Below are 25,407 nucleotides of genomic sequence, written 5' to 3'. Positions count from 1 at the left end.
CTCTGCCAGAGAATACGCAAGCCCAGTATGGCACAATTACTGCAATGCCAAAACAGAAGATGTCGCTCTTAATGATACTTCTCGTATCATCACCGGGTTCCTCAAGTCTACTCCTCTGAATAAACTGTAAAATTTGAACCCTCTTGAACTCAACAAAAAAATCTATTTTCAAGGAGATTCCTTATGAGACAGGTTAGCTGGTAGTCTCTAGTGGCATTCTACAAAGAAGTCTTCTATGATTAACTCTCTCATAACCCGCTGTTAGATCTGTAAATATAGCTCCAGTGATCTCTTCCCTTTCAAAACTTATGAGTTCAAACCTCTCTGGAGGAAAAGTGGAACACCCTTCAACAAGAACTCCTTACTGACCTTGTGGCCAGTCTAGGAGCCCGTTGTAGAGCGCGCATTATTGACCGTGTGCATCACAGACCCCTTTAAAAACGATGTCCCGCCTTTTGTAACGTCCAGGAGAACATCATAAATTGCGGAGAATTCGTCGTAATGATTATTTTTGACAAAAAGTACCATTTCAGTTCGTCTCACATTATGTTTCTTTCAGGTACCTTCGGTACTATACTGTAGCACTTCTTTCTACATATTGTCCTAGTTTCACCGAAGTATTTAGCAGTGGCATATCATAAGTAATTTACTTTCGTTCTTAAGTTTTGTGCGCATTGGTTTGACTGTAGCATCAGCAGTGTACAAATTAAGTTTGCCCGAGACAGTGTCGACAGATGATAAGGTGTGTTAAATAGATGTACTTTCATTTTACTAAATATAATTATCGACCTGTAAATGGTATGAAGAAACTAGTTTTCCTGTTATACCACATACTTATGTGGATTACTGGATGAAACTGAGAAACAATTGTGCGTCACTAGACGAGTGATGAACGATGGGGTGAACAGGAACCATAGTGTTGTGACTGTTATCGGTGTTCATAACAGAGGTGGATAAAACCTGAATGCATTTTAGATCTTCAGTGTGCAGCTTGTCATAAATTGGATATGATCAGCCTACATGTAATGTTAAAAAATTAAAACAAATAATTTAGATTTAGAGTGCGTACTGTTAGCTGGGATGTAAGTAACAGCAGAGAATGCGTGACAAAACTGAAACTTCCTCTCTGGTTGAAACTGCGCTCCTGGCTGGGAATGTAACGTGTTTCCTTTACCTTTTGTGCGACAATGTTCTACCACCTGAGGTATCTAAGAACAACACATCACCCGTCCTCACAGTTTCACTTTGGCTACTACGACTTCTCATATTCTCAAAACTTTTTCCAGAACAGCCATTCCCGCTAGGTCGTCATCACATATAACACAGCAGCGTGTATTGCCCGTGATACGAGCAGCTGTCAAGCCGACGGACAGGTTAATACGTTACGACATCCCAGCTGCGTCATCTGGAAAAATTTCCATTCCCCAAGGACAAAGAGCGCTGTCTATACAAAACACCACTTTACCTGATTCGTTTGCCCGCACACATTCATTAAAATTAAGAGTGTGTGTTTTTCTGATAATGACTAAAATTTCGTTCCAGTGATGTAGTGCCCATAACAGAACATAACTTTAGGTACGAAACCACTATTAGTGTGTTGCTGGGCCTGTAAGAATGGGTATCAGCAGCCTTTTTGCTCGCCTAGCGTCTTTGAAGCCGTAGAGGGGCCTGAGACAGGGATGGCAAAAATAAAAATAGAGCTCTATGTACCTGTACATACCTCACAGTGGCTTAAGCAGTACATATGTTGATAAACATATCAAGCAAATTAGGGTAACAAATGTTGAATGATAGTTACAACACTGAAGTATATGCCGGGAAAAAATTTTAATTTAGTTTTGTGTACATTGGTTGCGACACTTTTTGTAGCCTGATTTGAGGAAGGTTTGGTCGACTGTGGAGTAATAGAAGACATTGTTTTTCCAACAGCTAGTTAAGTAAACGAAGTCTTGAATATTATATGGTAACTACAATTTCTCGCTAATTTTGTATTATATTGTAGTCAGTCAAATTTCTCAGATAACAACATAAAGAAGGAAACCATAGTCTAAAAGGAATCTACATAGCCTTACAAGTTTTTCGTGTCGAAATTCTTCACAATATGGGTCTAATTAATACATACAATGTGTATTTCTTAGCACCTGTACGACCTTTAAAACACGATACTTTCTCTGAACGATTAGAGAAAGGAACAATAAATCACCCAACCTCAGTTCTTTCAGGAATCCAAATCCATGTACAAAACGGTTCCAAACGTCTGATTAATTCGAAAATGAGTTAGTGTGTTACGTATTTTAAGTTAAGCATGTAAAGACGAGGTGGGCGAGTAGTGTTTAGCGTTCAGTCGACAATGACGTGATTAGAGACGTAACACAAGCTCGGATTATGGAAGGATGGAATAGGAAAGCGACCGTGTCCTTTAGAGAGAACCATCCCGGTATTTGCCTTAAACGATTTAGGAAGATCACGGAAAACATCAGTCAGGATGGCCGGAGATAGATTCGAACCATCGTTCTCACGAATTGAGTCCAGTGTGCTAATCACTGCGGTACGCCGCTCAGTTTAAGCACGTAAGGGGAAGAAGTTTAGAAAAGGTTTGAAATTATGTTCTCATCATCGATGGATGACTGTAGTCTGGTTGTCCTGCACACTGTTTTAGGAAAAAAATAGCTCTTCATGCATGTCAATGTGTATAATCTTCAGTTACTTGAATTATGAGGCGAATAACAATATTACACTTATGCAAGAACAGTCAAGTGTGTTTGTGGACACTGAATACAAAAGGTTTTGCAAATAGAGGTAGCAATAAGGAAGCTAAATTAAAACATTATGCCTGACGATTAATTTTTATTATGTGAACAGTGACAATGTAGTAAGCGATTAATTTTTCTCCTTTCATCATTTTGTTTGGAGTCAATGAGAAACCGTTTCGTAAATGTTTGAAATTACGTGAAAAGTTGGTAGGAACTTGCTTAGTGCTCCCATTCTGAAATACTGGATGGAAATATTTTGGGTCGTTTTTGCTATGTGTGGTGCATGGTGTATAGAACCGGGGACCTAGAAACGTTGGAGAGGCTTCGTCTCGCCGTAGCCCTCGGGGTTCACGACCCCACAACACGCTACAGCAGTCCACCCACCCCACCACCGCCGCACACCGAACCCAGGGTTATTGTGCGGTTCGCACCCGCCCCCCCCCCCCCCCCCCCCCCCCACCCAACAACGGAAACGTCTCATCCAGACGAGTGTAACCTAAAATATTTGCGTGGTAGGGTAATTACGGTGCACTCGTACATGGAGACAGTGTTTGTTCAGCAATCGCCGGCATAGTGTAACTGAACCGGAATAAGGGGAACCAGCCCGCATTCGCCGAGTCAGATGGAAAACCGCCCATAAACCATCCACAGGCTGGCCGACACATTGGACCTCGACACCAATACGCCGGAAGGGGGGGAGGGGGCAGGTTCGTGCCGGGCACAGGCCCGCCTTTCTGTCAGGAAGCAGCGCGTTAGACAGCGCGGCTAGCCGGGTGAGCTTGTGTCATGTGACTTACACATTTGTATGCGCCTACGTCAACACATAGTTTTTATTTGTAATGACCGTACTGTTGATACTGTTTTAAATCTTTTAAACTGCGTGGCATGTTAAATATCAAGTTTTCGTTGCCCCTGGAAGTTGGTAGGAGAGTGGACGAGCACCTTGTACCATGCAGCCGATTAACCTTTTTGTTATATAGACTGCCACTTTTTCCTTTTCTTTTTCTCTCCTGCTCGAACACAATACTTGCGTGTGGTTGCTGTTCCTACGTCATTATCTAGGTGAATAGCTATCTTGCTCCTGAGACTCGTAAATTGAATTCTTGGTGTCAAGAATTATAATTCCAAATACGCAGATTTGTAAAATATAAGTAAGCTACAAGAGAGGCGTTTTGCGTCATCGAGAACTTTGCTGTGCAAATTCAGAAAGCGTATGAGTCAGAAAACACACTTCTTCCAGAATACGTCTTTTTAAACGACCAGAGAGGAAAACACAGGAATTAGAATTTCTTAACAGTCGTTTCTACCACATACAATCCGCGAATGGAACAGGGGAGAGGGGGGAGAGAATGGTGCCAGCAGTAGCCTCCGCCACACAACGTACTGTTACTTGTGGAGTGTAGATATAGATGTAGACGTAGTCTGCCAAGCGTTTCAGAGACAATGTAGTGCGCAATACTAATTACATACCTTAAACTGCAGAATTCAAAATTAGTAACAAAATAACCAAACAACTACAAGACACTGCAGCGTTGACTCTGAAGCTTACGGTGGGTGAAAAACATACGGAGAAGGTTGATATGTTGCGTTACCTCCGTAGATGCATTAACGCACGTAAATAGTCTTGGGAAACATTCGATGCAGTGCCAACAAGAAACAAGACACCTTGCACAAATGAAATCACAACAACAAATGCGTAGGTAACTCGAGAATAATAGGTAACGTTTTAAAAAGAAACGTTTATTGTACAATAATAATAATTCCGTATGGCGCAACGGCTTGGAGCAAATCTTTCGACAGGATGTCAGTTCAGTGCCTTGCGTGAACCTGAGCCAAATACACCCGGTGTTCTCAGGCGGTCACCCATCCAAGTACTAATCGGGCCCTCACGTTACTTGACTCAGATAATCTGGCGAGAACTGGTGTATCAGTCGTGACAAGGTCGTTGTTACTTCTTATTGCGTAAGAAACGATGCAAGTAATGTTTTTCCACATAATCTCCGTCACCTTCTACGCACTTCGTCGGTCTCTTGACAAACCTCCTGTCTCTAAGTACAGTCTTCGCAGCACCATGCACATTAACTTTCACACTGCCTGTACAACCTCGTCATCTCACTTAAGCGCTCCTTCAGAAAACTAAAAAGGTTAAAACCATTCCGGTCTATATCAGAACCGTATGGGGGTGTTCAAACAGCTCAAGAACAAGACTATGAGTTCACCGGATTGTTTTCCCGGAAGATAATTATTATGAAGAAAAATCATGTCTTTCTTTAAGGTTCCCTCTCCTCTTCGTTTTGCTTTTAAGTTTTAGATCTCGCAATACCTCACAGTAGATGTCTCTACTACGACGTAGAATTATTGTTTGGAGCTTTTGATGCACGCCTAATAATTAGATTAAACTATGGTAAACACTAGCTTTCTGAAACATAGTGGCTATAGAGTACAGGGAAGTCATGAGAACGAAAAGTCCAGCTGTTGGAATAGTCAACTTTTAAAATTTTTCTTAGTACGAGTACTTTTATTCCACAAATATGAGCATTGGACGATTTTGTGTAGAGTATTTTTATTTTGATCCAAATAATCCAGTAGAATAAATGCGTGTCGGAGGAGTTCCCAATAAGGTATATTTGCAAGGACCCATTCATTTCTGGTATTTGTCTCCTAGTAAAGGAAAATCTCGCAAAAAACATAAAAACATTTCTCGGAACGTAAGGATGTGACGTATTTCAATTTATTTTTGTATAATTATGCTCATTATCCCTGTGAAAATTTAAAGTATGCGTATGTGTGTATCATTTTACATTTAAGAAGAAACCAAAGTCGGTAGCATCGTTCGGCAAGAAAATTCATTACACCGAGATTGAGCTGTGAATATAGGTTCGGTGCAGTTAGTGTGGGCTAGTTCCCTACTCACTCGTGTGATGGATATGGATAATCATAGACAGCATTAAGGGACAATATGTGAGGTATCATAAAATTTACTACAGTGGAATTCTATAAGCTACCAGCTGATATATTTCAAATGATCTCCTGTTCTCTTGTTTTGACATACTAAAAACAAATGCTTTTTCTGCTTGCTACTTCCATACATCATATAGTTCAAATATTATCGTCTGAACAGGGCAATAGTTACCCAAAATCGATATAATACGAGCCCATTTATAAAGAGAGAAAAGGTGGATATTAAAATAGTACTTCCGCGTGCCTATTATATTTCTATGCTTCTATTATTTATTTAAACAGAACATCTGATGACGAGTTGTTAGAAAGCCGAGACCGAACATAAACGAGCTTGTGTGACCTAAGGCCAAAATACATAACAAAAATTTAAATATATAAAAGCTGTATGTGCACACATTGGGGAATGTGTTTGTTCCTCACCTGTTTGTGACGTACGGGAAGAATATCATACAACATTTTAAAAAAGAGGTGGAAAGTTTTGTGAGATGATTTGTCTGAGAGCATGAAATAAAAATGGTAAGAGATACACATGACGTGCCTTTGAGTGGTGCTCGAAATCACGTACAGTAGCTGAGTTGCTCAAATGTTAGTAACATAAGTAGACCACTGAGTGAAATTCCGGTGGACAAATATCCTCTAGGATTCATTAAAATTCTAGTATCGTACTTTAAACATAAAACTTAAAAATTCTCAGTCAGCTCTTAATATGCTGTGCATTATTTCTAGCATCATTCAGACACACGTCAAATCTACGTTATTTTTTGCTTTTGGACAAATTATTTCACAAAACATTTGGATGGTTCTTTTAAATTTCTTTTTGATATTTAATTTCATTACGGAAGCTTGGAATATAATGCATTTACATAACTATCGGCAATGTATTGTTTTGAAGAGTGTGTACATCAAGGAAAAGCAGAGGGGTTTTGATTTGACATTTTCTGACACTTCATGTTCATAGTTACCAGCAGGTGCTCGTGATCTATTTTGGTTTTCCTTTCTTTTAATTACCCTGATTATCTTCACGCAATTAATTCAATTTTTTTCAGAACTAGAGCCCATGCTGTTCTGTAGCGACTCCATTTGTCTATACCCCATTCTTTGTTTGGCTATAAAAATTAGAACTTTCTTATACTAGACTTCACGCTACCCATTTAGGTATCTCATTTGTCCATTCTTCACACCTCATTTGGCTAAGAAAATATGGCACTTCCTTTACCTCATTCCATTGATTACATTTTTCTTACTTAACGTAATTACTTTTGTTCATTTAAACCTTTTGTCGAAACTAGTCCTCAAGCTGGTGAAGTTGATACCCCTGTTGTTAATACTTCATTTGCGTAAGGAAACTGTGAAACATGTTTCTCCTCCAATCACAAATAAAGATTATCTTAATTACCCGTATTACTTCCAAGCAAGTAGATGCCTTTCTGCAAAAGTAAATTTCACGCTATTTGATACCTTACAAGTCTTTGTTTGACTATGGGAATTCCGGCAAGAATCCCTTAATTTTCCCTCAAACGACTGACTTTAAAGCAACTAAATACGCTTTTGCGAAACAAAGTCTGTCACTGTTCTAATCGATACCCCACTTGTCCATTTCCCACTCTTCATTTGGCTATTAAAATTCGGACAAAATTCCATTGTGTAATTTCTAGGGATTCTTGTTTTCCCTACGTTTAAACATTCGTACAGAAAGGAAAAGAAGGGCGAACGCTAAAATACTTGTTAATCCTCTGTACGATTAATTTGTCGGAACAGCCGGAATATCCACCACATTGCGCACGCTGCAACACCTGCGAGTTCCCACAGAGTTTCAGACCGAAATGGCAAAACTGATAAATACAGGAACTAGCAGTTCTTCTTTTAAGGGAGCACACGTACTTTCTGTGTAACTATGAGAGCCATGTGGAACTTCTGTTCTCTTGTTCGAATAGTCTCCTAAATGGCGGTAGCGGGAGTCTTTGGGGGGGGGGGGGGGGGGGAGGTGTTCGGACGTTCGCTGCTGGGATAGTGACATACCTTGATGATGACTGGTCAGATTAATTGATAGAATCTAGTTACGCCAGAAAGCTGCTGAATATAGCGTACTCACGCACACGCACACGCACACACACACACACACACACACACACACACATAATAAAGGGCAAAGATATATTTTCGACTTATGAAAGTCTCCGAACAGGTGACACTCAACCAACTGTAACAGTTATCACCCCTATCAGCTCTAACATTAAACATTCGAAAGGTTCGTATGGAACCTTCGTAAGCAATCTTCAAATTGTAGGCTTTATTTCATCGAAAGACTGTTTTGCTTCTGAAGGCTTAATGCAAGTTCAAACTACCTGTGCCTGTCGTTTGGTGTTAATTCAAATCCAGTAGTCCCATAACCAGTTGGTTCTACATCGTTAACAGTTCTATCACTCATGCTCGTTGCTTATTTAGACATCTATGTCATTAATAAGTTTTCATACGTCAACATATGGACTACACAACAAGTTTCTCAATTTAGGCGTGTATATTCGGTAAAAATGTTCAACATTCTTTTTATCTTTGTACGTCTTAGTAAATTCACGTAGAAACTGATTTTGTGCTCCACTGTAAAGTACAAAAGTAATAAATCTATCCTATAATTACTGTTGATACTTTGTTTCTTCATCATACTTCCGGTGGAATACTTATTAAGTATTTTCGTTTCTCTGATTTCAGCGTACCTCCTGCTTCCATATGGAGACAAACTTTAAACGGCCCGGAAAAAAGTTAATAGACAACCCTCCCAAATAGCTTAAATATGAATCATAATTTGACTGTGGTAATGCTATAATGCAATGGACAGTTGGAGAAGAAACAGCACAAATTAACAATGAACTCCCAGAATCTGCTGAAGAGCTTTTGTATTTGGTGCAGGTGAAGGCAATGACTGGATACAAAATGGAAGAAACTGAAGCGTTAGGGTGACCTGGATTTCAATATATAGTTTCCAGTAAGACTGAAACTGGGTGTTTAGTGTAAATATTGTTCAGCATATGATAATGAGACATCGACTTCCATAATAAATCAGTGAAAAGCTCAAGGTTTCTCAGCGTGAGATAAAGGTATAGACCTTTGCTATTACTTGCACTGGCAAGCAAACTAATAAACGGGCTAATAGACGGTGTTAAAGGAAAACGCAAAAATTTAATAGCAATGACAGTTAATGGTAGCAGGACATGTAGCCAGGAGACCGGATGGTGAATGAATCTATGATCTAGTTCACTAGATTCCTCTAGAGAAGAAAATACGGAGGCCACTGTTTAATGTGAAACTTGTAGACTATATTAGGGAACACAAAATAGCATCAAGGTTGAGAGACTGTCTTACCGCACAGTGGAAATCAAATGACAGATTATGTTGATGAGGATGGTGATAACAACGACAGATACTTCGGTGAGCCAAAACATTACGGTTTCTCGATTAACATCTCGCTGGTCCACTTGTTGAACTCAATACAGCAGCTTTTCTGTCGGTAACTGGTTTCAGCGAGTATGTGACGTGACATGTCAATTTACAGGTCAAAAGAAATCCTGAAAACTAAAAACTTGTGGTTCGTGGTCACAAAGTTCGCATCTCAGATGGATTGTGTTCCATCAGATTCAGATCAGGGGGACTTGCTGGCAAAAATCATTAAGGTGAGTTCACTACCAGGCTCATTAAAGGTCTCTAGCAGGGTTGTCTCATAGTAACATGAAGAATGCCATCGCCCTAAGGCAAGATCTCAAGCATGGAGGGATGCAGGTAGTCCGCAATATCTTCCATGTGGTCCACAGCCGTCTTTGTTCCTTAGATTGCTGCCACAGGTTCCATGGAACCTCACTGGGATGTCCCACATAGCATAATACGACCTCCGACGACTTGCGTCCACGTTTCCAACACTATGGCACATGCATCACGGCATCTCATCACATTTGTATGAACTTGCATACTATGATTTTACGTACTATAGCAGTCACTGAAACCACAGACATAATCAAATATAATTTGAAATTGCAGTGCTCAGTGAGCTCTTACAAAATACTCCTGCTTCCAATTATCTTTCTTGTAATGATAGACTCTACCAGCAAAATGACGGACTTTCAAAGGGTAATTCGTCAGCAGGTACAATAGCAGACGTATGCTATGTGATCAAAAGTATCCGGACACCTGACTGAAATTTACTTATAAGTTCGGGGCTCCCTCTATCGGTAATGCTGGAATTCAGTGTGGCGTTGGCCCACACTTAGCCTTGGTGACAGCTTCCACTCTCGCAGGCATACGTTCAATCAACTGCTGGAAGGTTTCTTGAGGAATGCTCGAAGGTTTCTTCAAGAATGGCAGCCCATTTTTTACGGAGTGCTGCACAGGGAGAAGTGTCGATGTTGGTCGGTGAGGCCTGGCACGAAGTCGGCGTTCCAAAACATCCCCAAGGTGTTCTACAGGGCCCAGGTCAGGACTCTGCTCAGGCCAGTCCATTACCGGAATGTTGTTGTCGTGTAACCAATCCTTCACATGCCATGCATTATGAGCAGCTGATCGATCGTGTTAAAAGATGCAATCGCCATCCCCGAATTGTTCTTCAGCAGTGGGAAATAAGGCGCTTAAAACATCAGAGTTGGCCTGTGCTGTGATACTGCCACGCAAGACAACAAGGGTTGCAAACCCCCTCCATGAAAAACACAACCATAACATCACTGCCTCCGAATTTTACTGTTGGCACTACACACGCTGGCAGATGACGTTCACTGGGTATTCGCCATACCCCCATCCTGCCATTGCTTCGCCACTTTGTGTACCGTGATTCGTCACTCCACACAACGTTTTTCCACTGTTCAAACGTCCAATGGTTACACTCCTTACACCAAGCGAGGAGTCGTTGGCACTTACCGGCGTGATGCGTGGCTTATGAACAGCCGCTCGACCATAAAATCCAAGTTTTCTCACCTCCCACCTAACTGACATAGTAGTTGCAGTGCATCCTGATGCTGTTTGGAATTCCTGTATGATGGTCTGGATAGATATCTGCCTATTACACACTATGACCCTCTTCAACTGTCGGCGATCTCTGTCGGTCAGCCGGTCGTTGTGGCCGAGCGATTTTAGACGCTTCGGTCTGGAACCGCGCGATCGCTACGGCCGCAGGTTCGTATCCTGCCTCCGGCATGGATGTGTGTGATGTCCTTAGGTTAGATAGGTTCAAGTAATTCTAAGTTCTAGGGGACTGATGACCTGATATGTTACGTCCCATAGTGCTCAGAACCAATTGAACCATCTGTCGGTCAACTGACGAGTTCGGCCTGTACGCTTTTGTGCTGTACGTGTCCACGTTTCCACCTCTCCATCACATCGGAAACAGTGGACCCAGGGATGTTTAGGAGTGTGGAGAAATTGCGTACAGCCGTATGACACAAGTGACACCCAATCACCTGACCGTGTTGGAAGTCCGTGAGTTCTCCGAAGCGCCCCATTCTGCTGTCTCAAAATGTCTTATGATTACTGAGGTAGCTGATATGAAGTACCTGGCAGTAAGTGACAGCACAATGCACCTAATATGATAAACTTATGATTTTGAGGGTGTCTGGACAGTTTTTATCACATAGTAATTTATAAATTACATTGCATTTAGAACTTTTTCAAAGAGAAACCAGAAGTTATTAAAAATATCGTTTACTGTAAGAGATGTGTCAATGACAAGTTGTTGCTTTATACAGGTTCAAAAGCAAAATTTTACTATTTAGTTACAGTTCTACTGAGATTATGAACGGATACCATGATCAACGCTACTTCTTGCCATTGGGATAAATATAAAAGAGCTTTCTCTGCTTCATTGGTCCACATGGTATTAAACTATCTACTAGCAACAAACCAAATTCAAAGTATAAATTGCCATTTTTAAACTAATATCTAGTGCTAACGATATATATTAAATCTGGTTGACATTATATTTAATAAGTTAATGCAAATATCCTCAGACGCTCCTGGCATCAGTACTTCGAAATTATTCAGTAAAATCTGTACAGCTATCCTGTCTAAGAGAATAAGCAGGTTATTCAAAAATACAGGTCATAATTTTCTTACTCGCTTGAAAGAGCAGACAACTGGTTTAGTCTGCACTAAATCATCGTTTGATCACTGTTTAATATATCGTAAACATTCAGAAGGTCTTATTCAAGAACATTTAAAAATTATGCACAACGTTCTCAAAAGGTATTTTTAAATGCTTCGTCATTTTAATCCGTAACTGTTATAAAAATCAGCCTACTACTGTGGAGCGGTGGGTGGAATTAAATGTTATTATTTAAATGTTCCTATTATTTATGCTGTTGTTTTGCCATTCTCAACACTGGCTCTCTTACTACAATTTTGGCCAACAGAAAGTGATTATCAAAACGTGAAGCCTTTAATTAGAATTCCTAGTGCCCACTTCATCTGAGAAATACACTTATAGCTACAGCTTATAGCTCTGAAGAATTAGGAGATTGTCTGGGATTCATAATCAAAAACGATCGTGGGAAAAACGTTCGCTGTATTCTGAAAGTCACAGATGAAAAACAAGAATCCACACAATCTGACTAACAGAGCAGTTCAGAGTCTAATGCGCTGACGCAACTACAAATGTCCAAATTAAATGTTTAAGTGAATGCTCGCCATAATTTGATGATTAGGTTCACCAAACGCCACGCTAAATAATGGTGGAATGTCTGTCCCGCGACGGCACGTGAAAATACGACATACGGAAACTGAAGATAGATAATTAAAGTCATCCCAGAATTAACACTTCACTCGAAAATGATTTCATGGTTACACGTATCCCGAGTAACTTAATACGGCATCCGAGGCTGTTTATAGCATTGATACCGACGCGACGCGACTCCCGACACAGATGGTGTGCTATTCGGCGTCTGGAGAGAACTGGGGCCTTCCTTCCTCGCACAGCATTCTTATATATAGAGCCGCCGTGCGGACGGCTAAGGGAACGCCTGATCAAATCGGCTCTCCCGACTAGCCGCTGGGCTAGTAATGCACCACATTAAGTTATTGAATAAATCATAGCTTCTTTTTCTGATGGCAAATGAAGCTCTCAATTTAAATGTGCATTCAGCACACAGGTAAGGAATCATAATAAAAGTTTGACGTGGCTAAGTTAAATATTTTGGGCGAGAGAATTAATTTAATTACACTACACGCAGTAGACGAGGTTGAAGTTGCCCTTTGGAGATACGCTATCGCTATAGTTTCATAGTTATTAAAATGAAACTTCTCACATCTTTATGGTCATAGCGGATTTCCATTCTACTTAAATATAAACATCCTAGTCTTATTTATTAGCCTACTTAATCTATCTTGCTTCCTTAATTTTTAAGACAAAAACCAGAAAATTATGAATTTCAACTAAAATCTTAATTTGTGAGATCCAAAGTACTGTTTCTATTAAATTATTATGGAAAAGGAATCTAATTATAAATTTTTAAGTCTCTATCTCTTTTATGTTGCGCCAATGAGTTTTACAGAAAAACGTCCTAGTTTTGAAAATGGTTAAAGTTATCGAACTGATATTCAACACATATTAATTTAGTATTACTCCTGACGTTATTCACTTGATTTATAAAGTATTGCGCAACATTTATGACGTTAGAGCTAGTTACAGCGGACTGGCTGGCACACAATGGAATGACTGATGTGAATTTACTACGGCATGAGTAGGCTGCTTCCCTACACTACCCTACTAACGAGCAGCTTTGTTTTAGGAGAAGCAATTTTTTTACCTTTCTGACGAATTACTATAATGCATACCTACTCTTTGGCTTGTATTTTTATTCCGAAATATATTTTCTTCAGTTGTAATGAACATTACATGCTCCCACTCGTATTTTAAAATATACATTTCTTTTCTGCCCAGACTTTTGTACGACATACATCAACCATCGAAGATGCTAATAATGTCATTGTACCTGTCGTAACATAAGTTCATATGGCTGCAACAGTAAATATATTCCTTTCTCCAACTAACTTTCAGTGTAATATCTTTGTATCGTTTTAAGTGTCACCAGTCTGACATGTGCTCAGATACTTATGGTGCACTTATACAATTTTACCATCCAGTATTAGGTTTTATATTTTCAAAGCTAGGATACTATTCACTATTCATCGATCCCTTCTCTGGTGCACCATATTCCTCGCCACTGACGCTGCATATTGCGAAATTAACGCTAACGTCTTCAACGCTACATCTGGCGTTTCTACGCTTATCTTAGCTTTCACAAATTAGTTTGGACTCTCCGGTGATGATCGTAGATGACTGTTTGTCGTTTTCGCAGCAAATTCTATCGGTTGTTCATGCACGTTTGTAATTATTTTCTGCAAATATAGAGGATTTACTATGAAGGTTAATTTACATATATGTTATATTTCATAGCATACTTTATGTATATTTAGTTTGTACACATCCGATGCGTTACCCTTGTATGTTACGCCCCATTGGTTTCCAACGAAGTCATGCAGCAACCGCCAGGCACGTGGAGGGGGGAACTTCCCGGTTCCCATTTATAAAGCGTAGCGTTTTCGCGTCACTTATCAGTCGCCGGAGGTGTCTTCCGAACCCTGTCAGGGCTTCGCCCGTCATCTCTGCTCGAGACTGGTATAAAAGTCTTTCTATTTCATCATTATCGTGTATCCATATTTTGTTACATAGATAAATTGCTTCATTTTGGTACCTGTTATCCTGCAAGGAGAATTACTTTGGCATCGCATAGATATGGTCTTTTGATGGTCTAGTTATGGTCGAAACCTGTTAACACTGATATGTGATTTTTAATTTTTAACGAAAAAATTGGGATCAAGACATTACTGTTTCAAAACATGACCATCCACCAATCACCAGATGAAGCACAATCCATCGGACCAGACGACATGTTCACAATGATCTATTGACGCATCTCAATTATCCTGTACCCACGGCAATTGCACCTGCCTGAACAAGTATTATACTGTGCTGTCATAAAAAATAAACCCCACCCGAACAGGCCATGAAGACCAAAAGGTACCGAGAAGCCGCCGTGTCATCCTCAGCCCACAGGGTTACTGGATGCGGATGTGGAGGGGCACGTGGTCAGCACACCGCTTTCCCAGCCGTATGTCACTTTCCGCGACCGGAGCTGTTAGCCTACTTCTGAGTCAAGTAGCTCCTCAGTGTGCCTCACAAGGGCTGAGTGCAACCTGCTTACCAGCAGCGCTCGGTAGACCGGATGGTCCCCCATCCATGTGCTAGCCCAGCCAGACAGCGCTTAACTTCGGTGATCTGACGGGAACAGGTGTTACCTCTGCATCAAGGCCGTTGGCCACTCTGCTGTCATACCTGTCACAAATCGACGCCCGTCCCCCTTTACAGAGTGGGAAAATCTTCGAGTCCCATGTTATTTCACGCAAAGATGGGCAGAAGTCTCTAGTTATAGTGTAAAAGGGCTCAAGTAGATGGATTAAACTGTATCGATATAATTTAACTACATTATTGATGATCAATCACTGGAATAAATATGAAATATCTCAAAACAGAGGGTATCTGTTGCGGTACCATTTAATGTGGATGATCGCATTAATGTACGTACAAAAAAGGGAAGTGCTAGAAAGTTATTATAAGATTTGATGGTAAGCATAAGAATAGACAGAAAACTCTCGACCTGCCGACAGTTATAACCTGGGACTGATGGGCAAATATTAATTGGGGATGAAAGTATAATGCGTAAATCGTAAAACACTCAATTTTTCGTGCAAAAGCGCAATATAGATGCTCACCGATGTAATTGAACAGGAAGGACATTAGGCTTGAAAGCTTGTAAGCTTTTGTCAATGCACATTCATAAAAATTTAAAAGACCGTATTACACGTTCCCATGTGTTTACATCTTGCCTTTCATGAAGATACAGTTAGAAAAATACGGGACTGCATGGAAGCACAGCAGTTCATTCCTTTCGTTAACCGCACGCGAGTCACCGAAGTAAAGCGGCAACAGGGGACGACTACCGTGCACCATATGGTAGATGCGGATGAGAAGCTACCGTGCTCATGAAGACCAAACTACTGTCAAGCAGTGAACTGCCGAGAAGCAACCATCCCGTATGCTAAGACGGAGTACGAATTGCTGCTATACAAGAGGACATGCCGCAGTAGTGGAGCATGGAGTTGCAGACGGCACAGGGGTGAGGGTCCGCGTGTGTCGCTGCGCTGCCGGTCTTCCGAGAAGGCGGCAGTTCCCACCGAGCTGCGGCTGTCAGCGGCGCCCTGCTGGTGGCTGGGAGAAACTTGGCCCTCACTGCAGCGTCCGCCAAGTTGCGGGGCGCAACTACAGCAGTTACTGCCTGTCCGACTCAGCAAACACCAAGAATGGCGTTCAAGTGGAAGGCAAATGTCTGCTTGCAACTCAGCCAGGGGATGCAGGTGGTGTTCTGACAATCGCACAAGAACGCGCAAGAATATGCGCGATGCTTGAGCATCAAGGTTTTAAGGGCTATTTTCTTTTCTCATATCCATACCTAAGCAAAACCAAGGCAGTTTCATCTTGATAAAGCGTTCGACAAAATGATGCGAGATGTTTGAAATCCTCAGGTAAATATGTTGGCACTCACACACAATAGGTCATTAGTAGTATGTTGATGGCAGTTCTAGCACACTTTCGATATCAAATTGATATGCAAATTAATTTAATTTTGACAGCTGATTGGTATATGAGGGTCATTCTCCATCCCTCACATGGACACATTGCACACAAATTAGAGAAACTGGGCTACGAGTCATTTAGATTGATTAGAAATCAACTGAATGGAAGTGCCACCCTCTTGGATCCTTAGATCTCAAAAGGGGACCTGAAACCCTCAAATGGTCAGTCTTCTGTGGTAGTCGAGAGTGTCAACATGGTCTGCTGTGCTAAACATCCCTCAGATATTTGGGAGGAAGACGAGACCAACAGACAAATGCTTCGGTTTGTGGTTATTGCAGCAGAAACTAGATAATATGGCTACTGATATTGGCAACATAAATCACACTGACTGGGTATACTGCTTAGCGAGAAGAATTTAAATGTGCTTACACCTATTACAGAAACATTTAGTGATAATATTTTGGTGGTTAGAATCTGTGATCAAGTGGCCTGTCAGAAACAATTAGAAAGAGGATGGTCTGTAATGTTAAAGAAACAGATGTTCGTTCCATATAATTACACACAACCAAATGTTCAAATGTGTGTGAAATCTTATGGGACTTAACTGTTAAGGTCATCAGTCCCTAAGCTTACACACGACTTAACCTAAAGTATCCCAAGGAAAAACGCACACACACATGCCCAAGGGAGAACTCAAACCTCCACCATGATCAGCCGCACAGTCTATGACTGCTGCGCCTTAGCCTGCTCAGCTAATCTTGTGTGGCAATTATACACATAAAAAAAAGATTTACATCAACTCAGTTCCGAGTGTTCCTGAACAGGAACAGAAAATTGGAGTAGAGATCAATATAAACTTAATTTCCACCCTTTTTATTGATCATGAAAACCATATTGTATGTTGTACCATCATACAGTGAGACCTTAAGAGGTGGTGGTCCAGATTGCTGTACACACCGGTACCTCTAATACCAAATATCACTTCCTCTTGCATTTATGCACGCCTGTACTCCTTGTGGCACACTATCCACAAGTTCATCAAGATACTGTTGGTCCAGATTGTCCCACTCCTCAACAGCGATTCGGCTTAGATCCTTCAGAGTGGTTGGTGGGTCACGTAATCATAAACAGCCCTTTTCAATCTATCCCAGTCATGTTTGGTGTGGTTGATGTCTGTAGAACATGTTGTCCACTCTAGTCAAGAGACGTCGTTATCCCGAAGGAAGTCATTCACAAGATGTGCATGATGGGGGCTGGAACTGTCGTTCATGAAGAGGAGTGCCTCGCCAATATGCTGCCGATGTGGTTGCACTATCAGTCTTAAGATGACATTCATGTATTGTATAGCAGTTACAGCGCCCTCCACGACCACCAGCAGTGTATGTCGTCCTCACATAATGCCACCCAAAATCAGCAGGGAGCCTCCAACGTACAGCAGTTGCTGGGCAGTGGGTCTAATGCGTTCACCCTGACCGGGTTGCCACCAACCATGTCTTCAGCGAAAATACAAACAGTATTTACAATGTGCTCCACTTTACTCTCTGCCACTTGCGTCCACATGGCGTCAATTAACAGATAACTTTGAGAACAGCTGATGTATTGTGTAAAATAGCGTTCTGCTGTTTTGTATACTGGGGTAGTAAGAATACCCGAAAACTGATGGGTGTATAAGAAGTCCTCCACCTATTTCAGATCGAGAAAAGCTGATCAGCTATGCTGTGTCTGCATACAGTATTAAATATATGACTATTAACTGTAAGGAGATTATCAATTCTGATTCCAATAAGGACAATGTTAGTATCATAAAAAGTGTTATAGGAGAAACTTATTTTAACAGTCTGGAACATCGTTCTCCACAATATCATGCATAGAGATATTGCAGAATCATGATTGGTTGACACAGACAATGTTATACCATAAGTCCTAAGAAAACGAACCAACTTGTCAAATAGACTTGAACAATTCCCCATTAAAGAAATTACACCTTTAAGCACAGCTGGCATGTTTTCCCCCTGGAAATGGAGGACTTTGAAGTAACGGAAAGAAAACTGAAGTGGGGGAAATGGGTGGTTGGATGATCTTGTAAAGTAGTTGAAACTAGGTAATTTAAAGTGTAGCAACACCTTTTCTCAACTATATGACTAGCGAAGGCCCACAGGAGGTGGGTGGAAGGGAGGTGGAGTGAGGAGGACACCTCGGTCTGTGTGTGTCTGTGTATGGTGGTCCACTCAAACACGTAGTAACCACTTGAGACAGAAAAAGGGAGAGAGGGACTGGGAGAGACATAGGCAGGAACTGAGTCTGGTACCAAATTTTGAAGGGATGCCGCTATCTGATGCTTCGTTTGTGCAGGATTAGCACTGTCTAGAAGCTGCGGCAGTCCCTGACTGGTGGCATACATGTGTTGGTGCGATCGATCTGACATTCAGCGACGTGTCAGGGGCGTTTTTTCGTCAGATATGTTTATCGCGAACTGTCACAGTGCAATTAAATGCAGTGAGTGTTTTAAAACAGTATTCCTTGCATGAGTGGAATAAAAAAGTGCTGCAGTTGTTTTAATATTCCATACTATCTTGCCACACAGAAATTGTCTTATATAAACAGTATTCCATTCTCTGCAGTCAATTTTCTGACAGGTTCCTTAATTAAATAAATTAGCTATATTCCATACCTTGTCTTGTATCTCATAAAGAGTTTAAATAAACAATATTCCACACATTACTTTGTCTACCAGAAACTAACAATATTCCATACAGTCCAATTGATTTCCTGCCAAATAACCAACCATTCAGTATTTCCAGAAGGGGACAGTACCTACCAAGAAAAACTGTCCAACGCCAAATGTTATCGATTTAAGTAATTAATTCATAAAACTGATACAATAGGAGGGGTGTATTCGAAATTCTCAGGCCTGAAAGTGTGCTTGTATTGGCGAGGGGAATGGGGGAGGGTTGTTAGTTTCCAGAGAGGGAGTGATGAAGAGGGTGAGGTCTCAGATGACGCATTATCCACAGGGAGTCATAAATCAATTAACAGAAGAATAGGTTAAGGGGTGAAGGACGGATTACATCAAAAACCACTTAGCAGAGCAATAGGTTGAGTTTATAAATCAGTCAGGTGTCACAGTTTAATTAACTTGCACATCAGTTTGATATCAAAAGTGTGCCAGAACCACCATTACTCTACAACTACAGAACCCCATCTGCAGAGGCCCAACCGCGATGCCATCTTCAGCCCACAGGCATGTGATCAGCACACCGCTCTCCTGGTCATTTGCCAGTTTACGAGACCATAGCCACTACTTGTCAATCAAGCAGGTCCTCATTTTGCCTCACAAGAGCTGAGTGCACCGAGCTTGCCAACAGACCTTGGCAGACTTGATGCTCACCCATCCAAGTGCAGACCCAGATGGACAGCACTGAACTTCAGTGATCTGATGGGAACCAGTGGTTCCATGGCGGCACAGATATTGGCCTACAACTATATAGTAGTAGGGAAAAGTGAATTATGGGGCGATTTCTAAGTGTGGGTTGCACACATTCAGGGGCAAGCATGCACTCTGAGACAAACTTGATTGACATACAAACTTAACCTATTGTTCAACTAAGTGATTTATGACCCTTTGAGGGTTGATTCATGACCACTTGGGTTATGTCATCCTTCTGAGTAAAACCTAGCCCTCCCTCTTCCCCGCTTAGTCCCTTACCCTTCTTGAAAATCCCCAAACACTCTCCCCTCTCCCTCACTGACACAAGTACACGGTTGAAATCAAAGTTATTGGCTAATTAATCAAATCGATAAATTAATTATTCCCTCCCCCCTCTGGGAAATCCTCCAACACTCCTATCCCATCCTCCACTCCCTCTTTCTTCCCATACATGCATACTGGTGGAAAAAGGACTCTGTGCTGGAGAGGAAAGATCTCATGATAATATATTGAAGTCAGTGTCAAATTATAGCAGAGGCTATACTGTTTATTTACGAAATTCGGTTGCCATATAGTTATGAAAAGGGGGTCGCTATGCTTTCAGCTACCTAGATTCAACAAATTTTCAATGTTAAATGGGTTGTGAATGAGGGTTACTGTACATCTGGCTACCTATTTTCTTATCTCTTCAACATTGGAAAGTAGTTGAAACTAGGTAGCTGAAAGTTTAGCGACCCATTTTTGTACCTATATGAGAGCTATAATGGGCTGGTTTCCCAAATTTAGCTACACTCTACTTCCATCTCAGAAAACTGGTAAATTATAGCATTCATATAGCTATGACAAAGGGGTAACTATGCTTTCAACTATCTAGTGTCAACTCTTTTCATATAGGTAAGAATATGGGTAGCTATGATTTCAATTACGTACTTTCATCTACTTTCTAAGGCCATCCAACCACCCACTTCCCCCATCAGAAATACATACACGTAGTTCATTGTATAGAAAATGTTTTAGGATTTTTGGTAGTTTAGCGAATAAGGCAGGTAAATATTGTCGTACAAAACCTCTGTTAACGTTTGCACACAGTAAATAAATCTGTCTTTATTCTAGTTAGATGTGGTTTTAATAATGTCCGATTTAATTTTTAACTTACAACATAATTCCAAATCTGGATCATCTGTTTCTTTCTACAGCCAGTAATTTAACAGATACAGAGACGGTGTATTCTCGAATTTTAATACATATGTAATTTTCTGGCAGCAAAATGTTTAATTTATGGCTTTAACTATTAGCTGTGTTCCTTCCCGCAGTTCTTATGTAATTCCTCCATGACACTATTGTTAGAGCGTTTCGCATCTTCCTGTGAGTAAATTGGCAACCCTTCTGTTCCAAATTCTTGCGGGATTTCTGTACAGAACCTTAAGTATACAACTTTTGCAAACCAATGTCCATTAAATGTGGTTATTCCACCAGTTTTAGACTCGGCAAATGGTTGTTCTGTTGGTAGGTTGACAATATCCAGCTCGCAACACTTACAGGGAATATAACCATCCTTTCTAAGCCGATCCAAATGAGAATAGAGCTTAAAAAAGACATTTCTCATGTAACACTTATATACTAAACATTCTAATTCTGATTGACACCTTGGTTCTTTTTCTTAGAACTCGTATTGTAACACTGTCTGTGTCATCCAGTCATAATTCTACAACATCTATTCGGGCGGTACTGTGAAGAACAGTATTCTAGACAGAGAAAACTAAGTTTTTCCTGCTTTAACGTAAGACTTTTTATTAATATTTATATCGACTATATTGAAGTCAGTGTTTTGAATCACCACGTATTTTGTAGGTAGACAATTGAAACTGTATGCATACTGAGCATAGCTGATGAGCTTTTCTCGATTTTCAGTATCAGAGTGACTTACTTGCACACCTGACAATTTTCAAGCATTCATGTTACCCATTACACAAGCTGCTGAACGTTATTAAACACAACAGGTATTCTGCAAATTATCTGTTAATCGACGCCGCATGGAAGCAGTTGGCACAGAGCAAAGTGGAGCAGGTTGTAAAGACATTTTCTTGCACAGGGGGAATACACAATTCATTCTGTAGGTTTTATTGCAGCCTCCAGCGTGATAATGCCATGCTGCTTAGTCATGAAGATCTAAAAGTTCTCATAGTCGGATGGCATAAAATCCATAATTTGGTTACCAATATGTCTCGTCACTCCAGGACTTCTGCTCTGATATATAAATTTTTTACGTATATATACTCTTCAGTTGGAGCTTAATCACGTTAGGCAGTCTATTCCAAATGTCTTATTGTTATCCACAGACGCAATGCTGTTTTCCTGGCGATCTCCTTCCAAGCAGAGGTCGTGGTTATATATTAAGTAATCGCACATCACCATTTTATTAAAGATTCTGGCCAAGTCTTGTGTTATGTCCAAATTCAATAGGTAATAGTCGTCCATACATATTTGTTTCAATATTAAACGGAATTCTACCATTAGGACATCCATAAGATCCATTGCGACGTCCGTCAGTGTCACTCTATATTGGACCAGATGGGGTAATCGGGTTCACTCAGGGAGTTGACGGAAGGTTGTGTTAAATGTTGCAAATGGCTCTGAGCAGCATGTGACTTAACATCTGAAGTCATCAGTCCCCTAGAACTTAGAACTACTTAAACCTAACTAACCTAAGGACATCACACACATCCATGCGCGAGGCAGCATTCGAACCTGTGACCGTAGCGGCCTCGCGGTTCCAGACTGAAGCGCCTAGAACCGCTCGGCCACCCCGGCCGGCGAAGTTGTGTCGTACTTGTAATAAAAGGATGATCTTTAAAGTATACCAGGTAAAAAAATTATTGAAAACATATTCTATTTGCAATAATTGTTGAAGTATAATATTTTAAATTTGTTTTGAAAATATATACTAACTACACAGATCACAAAAATGTTTGCATCAACTCGGTTCCGAAAGTACCTGAACCTGTACAGCAAACTGGAATGGAGATAAACATAAACATATATTCCACCCTTTTTATTGCTCATAAAAACCACACATTGCATTTTGTACCAGCATATAGCGAGACCTTCGGAGGTGGTAGTCCAGATTGCTGTACACACCGGTACCACTAACACCAAGTAGCACGTCCTTTTGTATTAACGCATGCCAGTATCCGTCGTTGCATACTATCCACAAGTTCATCAAGGCATGTTGGTCCAGATTGTCCCACTCCTCAACGGCGACTCGGCGTAGATGCCTCAGAGTGTTGGTGGGTCCCGTCATCCATAAACAGCTTCTTCAATCAATCCCACGCATGTACGATAGGGTTCATGTTTGGAGAACATGCTGGTCACTCTAGTCGATCGATGTCGTTATTCCGAAGGAAGTAATTCATAAGATTTGCGCGATGGGGGAGCGAATTGTCGTCCATGAAGACGAATGCCTCGCCAATATGCGGCCGATATGTTTGCACTATCGGTCGGGGGATGGCATTCACGTATGGTACTGCCGCTACGGCGCTTTCCATGACCACCGGCGGCGTACGTCGACCCCACATAATGCCACCCCAAAACAGCAGGGAACCTCCACTTTGCTGCACTTGCTGGACAGTGTGTCTAAGGTGTTCGGCCTGACCGGCATGCTTCCAAACACGTCTCCGACGATTGTCTGGTTGAAGGCACATGCGACAGTCATCGCTGAAGAGAGCATGATGCCAGTCCTGAGCGGTCCATTCGTCATGTTGTTGGACCCATCTGTACCGCTCTGCATGGTGTCGTGGTTGCAGAGATGGACCTCGCCATGGAAGTTTGCAGTGAAGCTGCGCATCACGCAGTCTTTTTCACACAGTTTGAGTCGTAATACGACGTCCTGTGGCTGCACGAAAAGCATTGTTCAACAAGGTGGCGTTGCTGTCAGTGTTTCTCCTAGCCATAATCAGGAGGCAGTGGACATCCACTGCAGTAGTAGCCCTTGGGCGGCCTGTGCGAGGCATGTTATCGGCAGTTCCTCTCTCTCTGTATCGTCTCCAAGTCCAAAGAGCATCGCTTTGGCTCACTCCGAGACACCTGGACACTTCCCTTGTTGAGAGCCCCTCCTAGCATAAAGTAACAATGCGGACGCGATCGAACCGCTGCAATGACCGTCAAGGCATTGTTGAACTACAGACAACACGAGTCGTGTACCTCCTTCCTGGTGGAATGCCTGGAACTGATAGGCTGTCGGACCCCTCCGTCTATTAGGTGCTGCTCATGCATATTTGTTTACATCTTTGAGTGGAGCTAATGACATCTCTGAACAGTGAACGGCACTGTGCCTGTGATATCCAAAGTCAACGTCTATCTTCAGCAGTTCTGAGAACCGGGGTGACTCAAAACCTTTTTTATGTGTGTATTTACAATACGTATTTACATATAGCATTACTTATTTTGTTATTCGGGGTATATATGTACAAATTTTTCGAATTCAGTACTCGAGAGCAAACTATGTGTCGTTGACCTTGATAAATGCAGGAGTGTTTGAGGTTGATGTCACAATATTTTAAAGTTTTTCCTTGAACTTTATTAATTGTAAAACAGTAGGATAATTTGACTGTAAATTGTGTTGTTTTGATTTGGAATGACAGTTCAATAGAGGTCACTGGTATTCGTGGGATAAATAGTGTGTGTCATTTGTACTTTCCAGTTATAATTTGGGCTTAGATGATGCTATTTGATAGCTGTTTGGCGCTCATTCTTGTTCCATTGCATGATTTTGGTGAGCTGAAATTTCTGAGCAGTATGATCGGATATCCAATTTTAAATTGAAGGCAATGTAATGACATTCCTGATATTCGAAAGAGTTTAGAAATTCTGTAGGGAAGTTCACACTTTCTTCAGCGTTTAACATGGTGTCGATCGATTTATATATTCTCTCTTAAACGGGAATTTTCGTTTGAATATTAAAGTTGATGTCGTCGATAATATTATTTTTAGCTGCCGGAATTGCCCTTTCAAACAGCTAGTCTGATTGGTATAGTTGTGAACAATGTTTGGAAAAATTTGATCGATGAGTTCGATTTCAGCAGTAGCTTTGTTACAGATATCACTGTTGAATTTAATGGGGGCCGTCCTGTAGTCAGTAGGATATGTACCTTCGCCTATTTGTAAAAGTTGTTGAGCAAAATGTGCTGTTGCTTCGTCTTTCGGTTGTTCGGTAGCTCGTATTTCATGTTAGTCGCAGTATTTGTATGTGTGGCCAGAGATATTTTTTTAGCAAGCATCGATCTAGTCTGCTGGTGCTGACTTGGGGATAACTGGAAGTGTTTGTCGAAAATATCTTGAGAGTATGAGTAGAGCGCCTCCCATCACTTCATAGTTTCCTCCTAAGTCTTGCAATGTTCTGACACTGTTTCCAGAGATATTTTATGTGCCATTGTGCGTTCGTCACAGATGGTAATTTTAGCTTGCTTTGGAAGTTCACCTCATCCAGATACAGATTTTACATGCCGGGAATTTTTCTTCGTCTACATTCAGCGGTAGTTGTATGACGAAATGAGCAGTTTGTCCTTCTTCCACAAGTGTGGCTGGTAGTGTGGTGTGTTGTT

The sequence above is a fragment of the Schistocerca americana genome, chromosome 6 (genome assembly GCF_021461395.2).
Source record: "Schistocerca americana isolate TAMUIC-IGC-003095 chromosome 6, iqSchAmer2.1, whole genome shotgun sequence".
In the NCBI taxonomy this organism is placed as follows: Eukaryota; Metazoa; Arthropoda; class Insecta; order Orthoptera; family Acrididae; genus Schistocerca; species Schistocerca americana.
The sequence above is the reverse complement of the archived record's forward strand: the minus strand, read 5'-3'. Positions refer to the sequence as shown.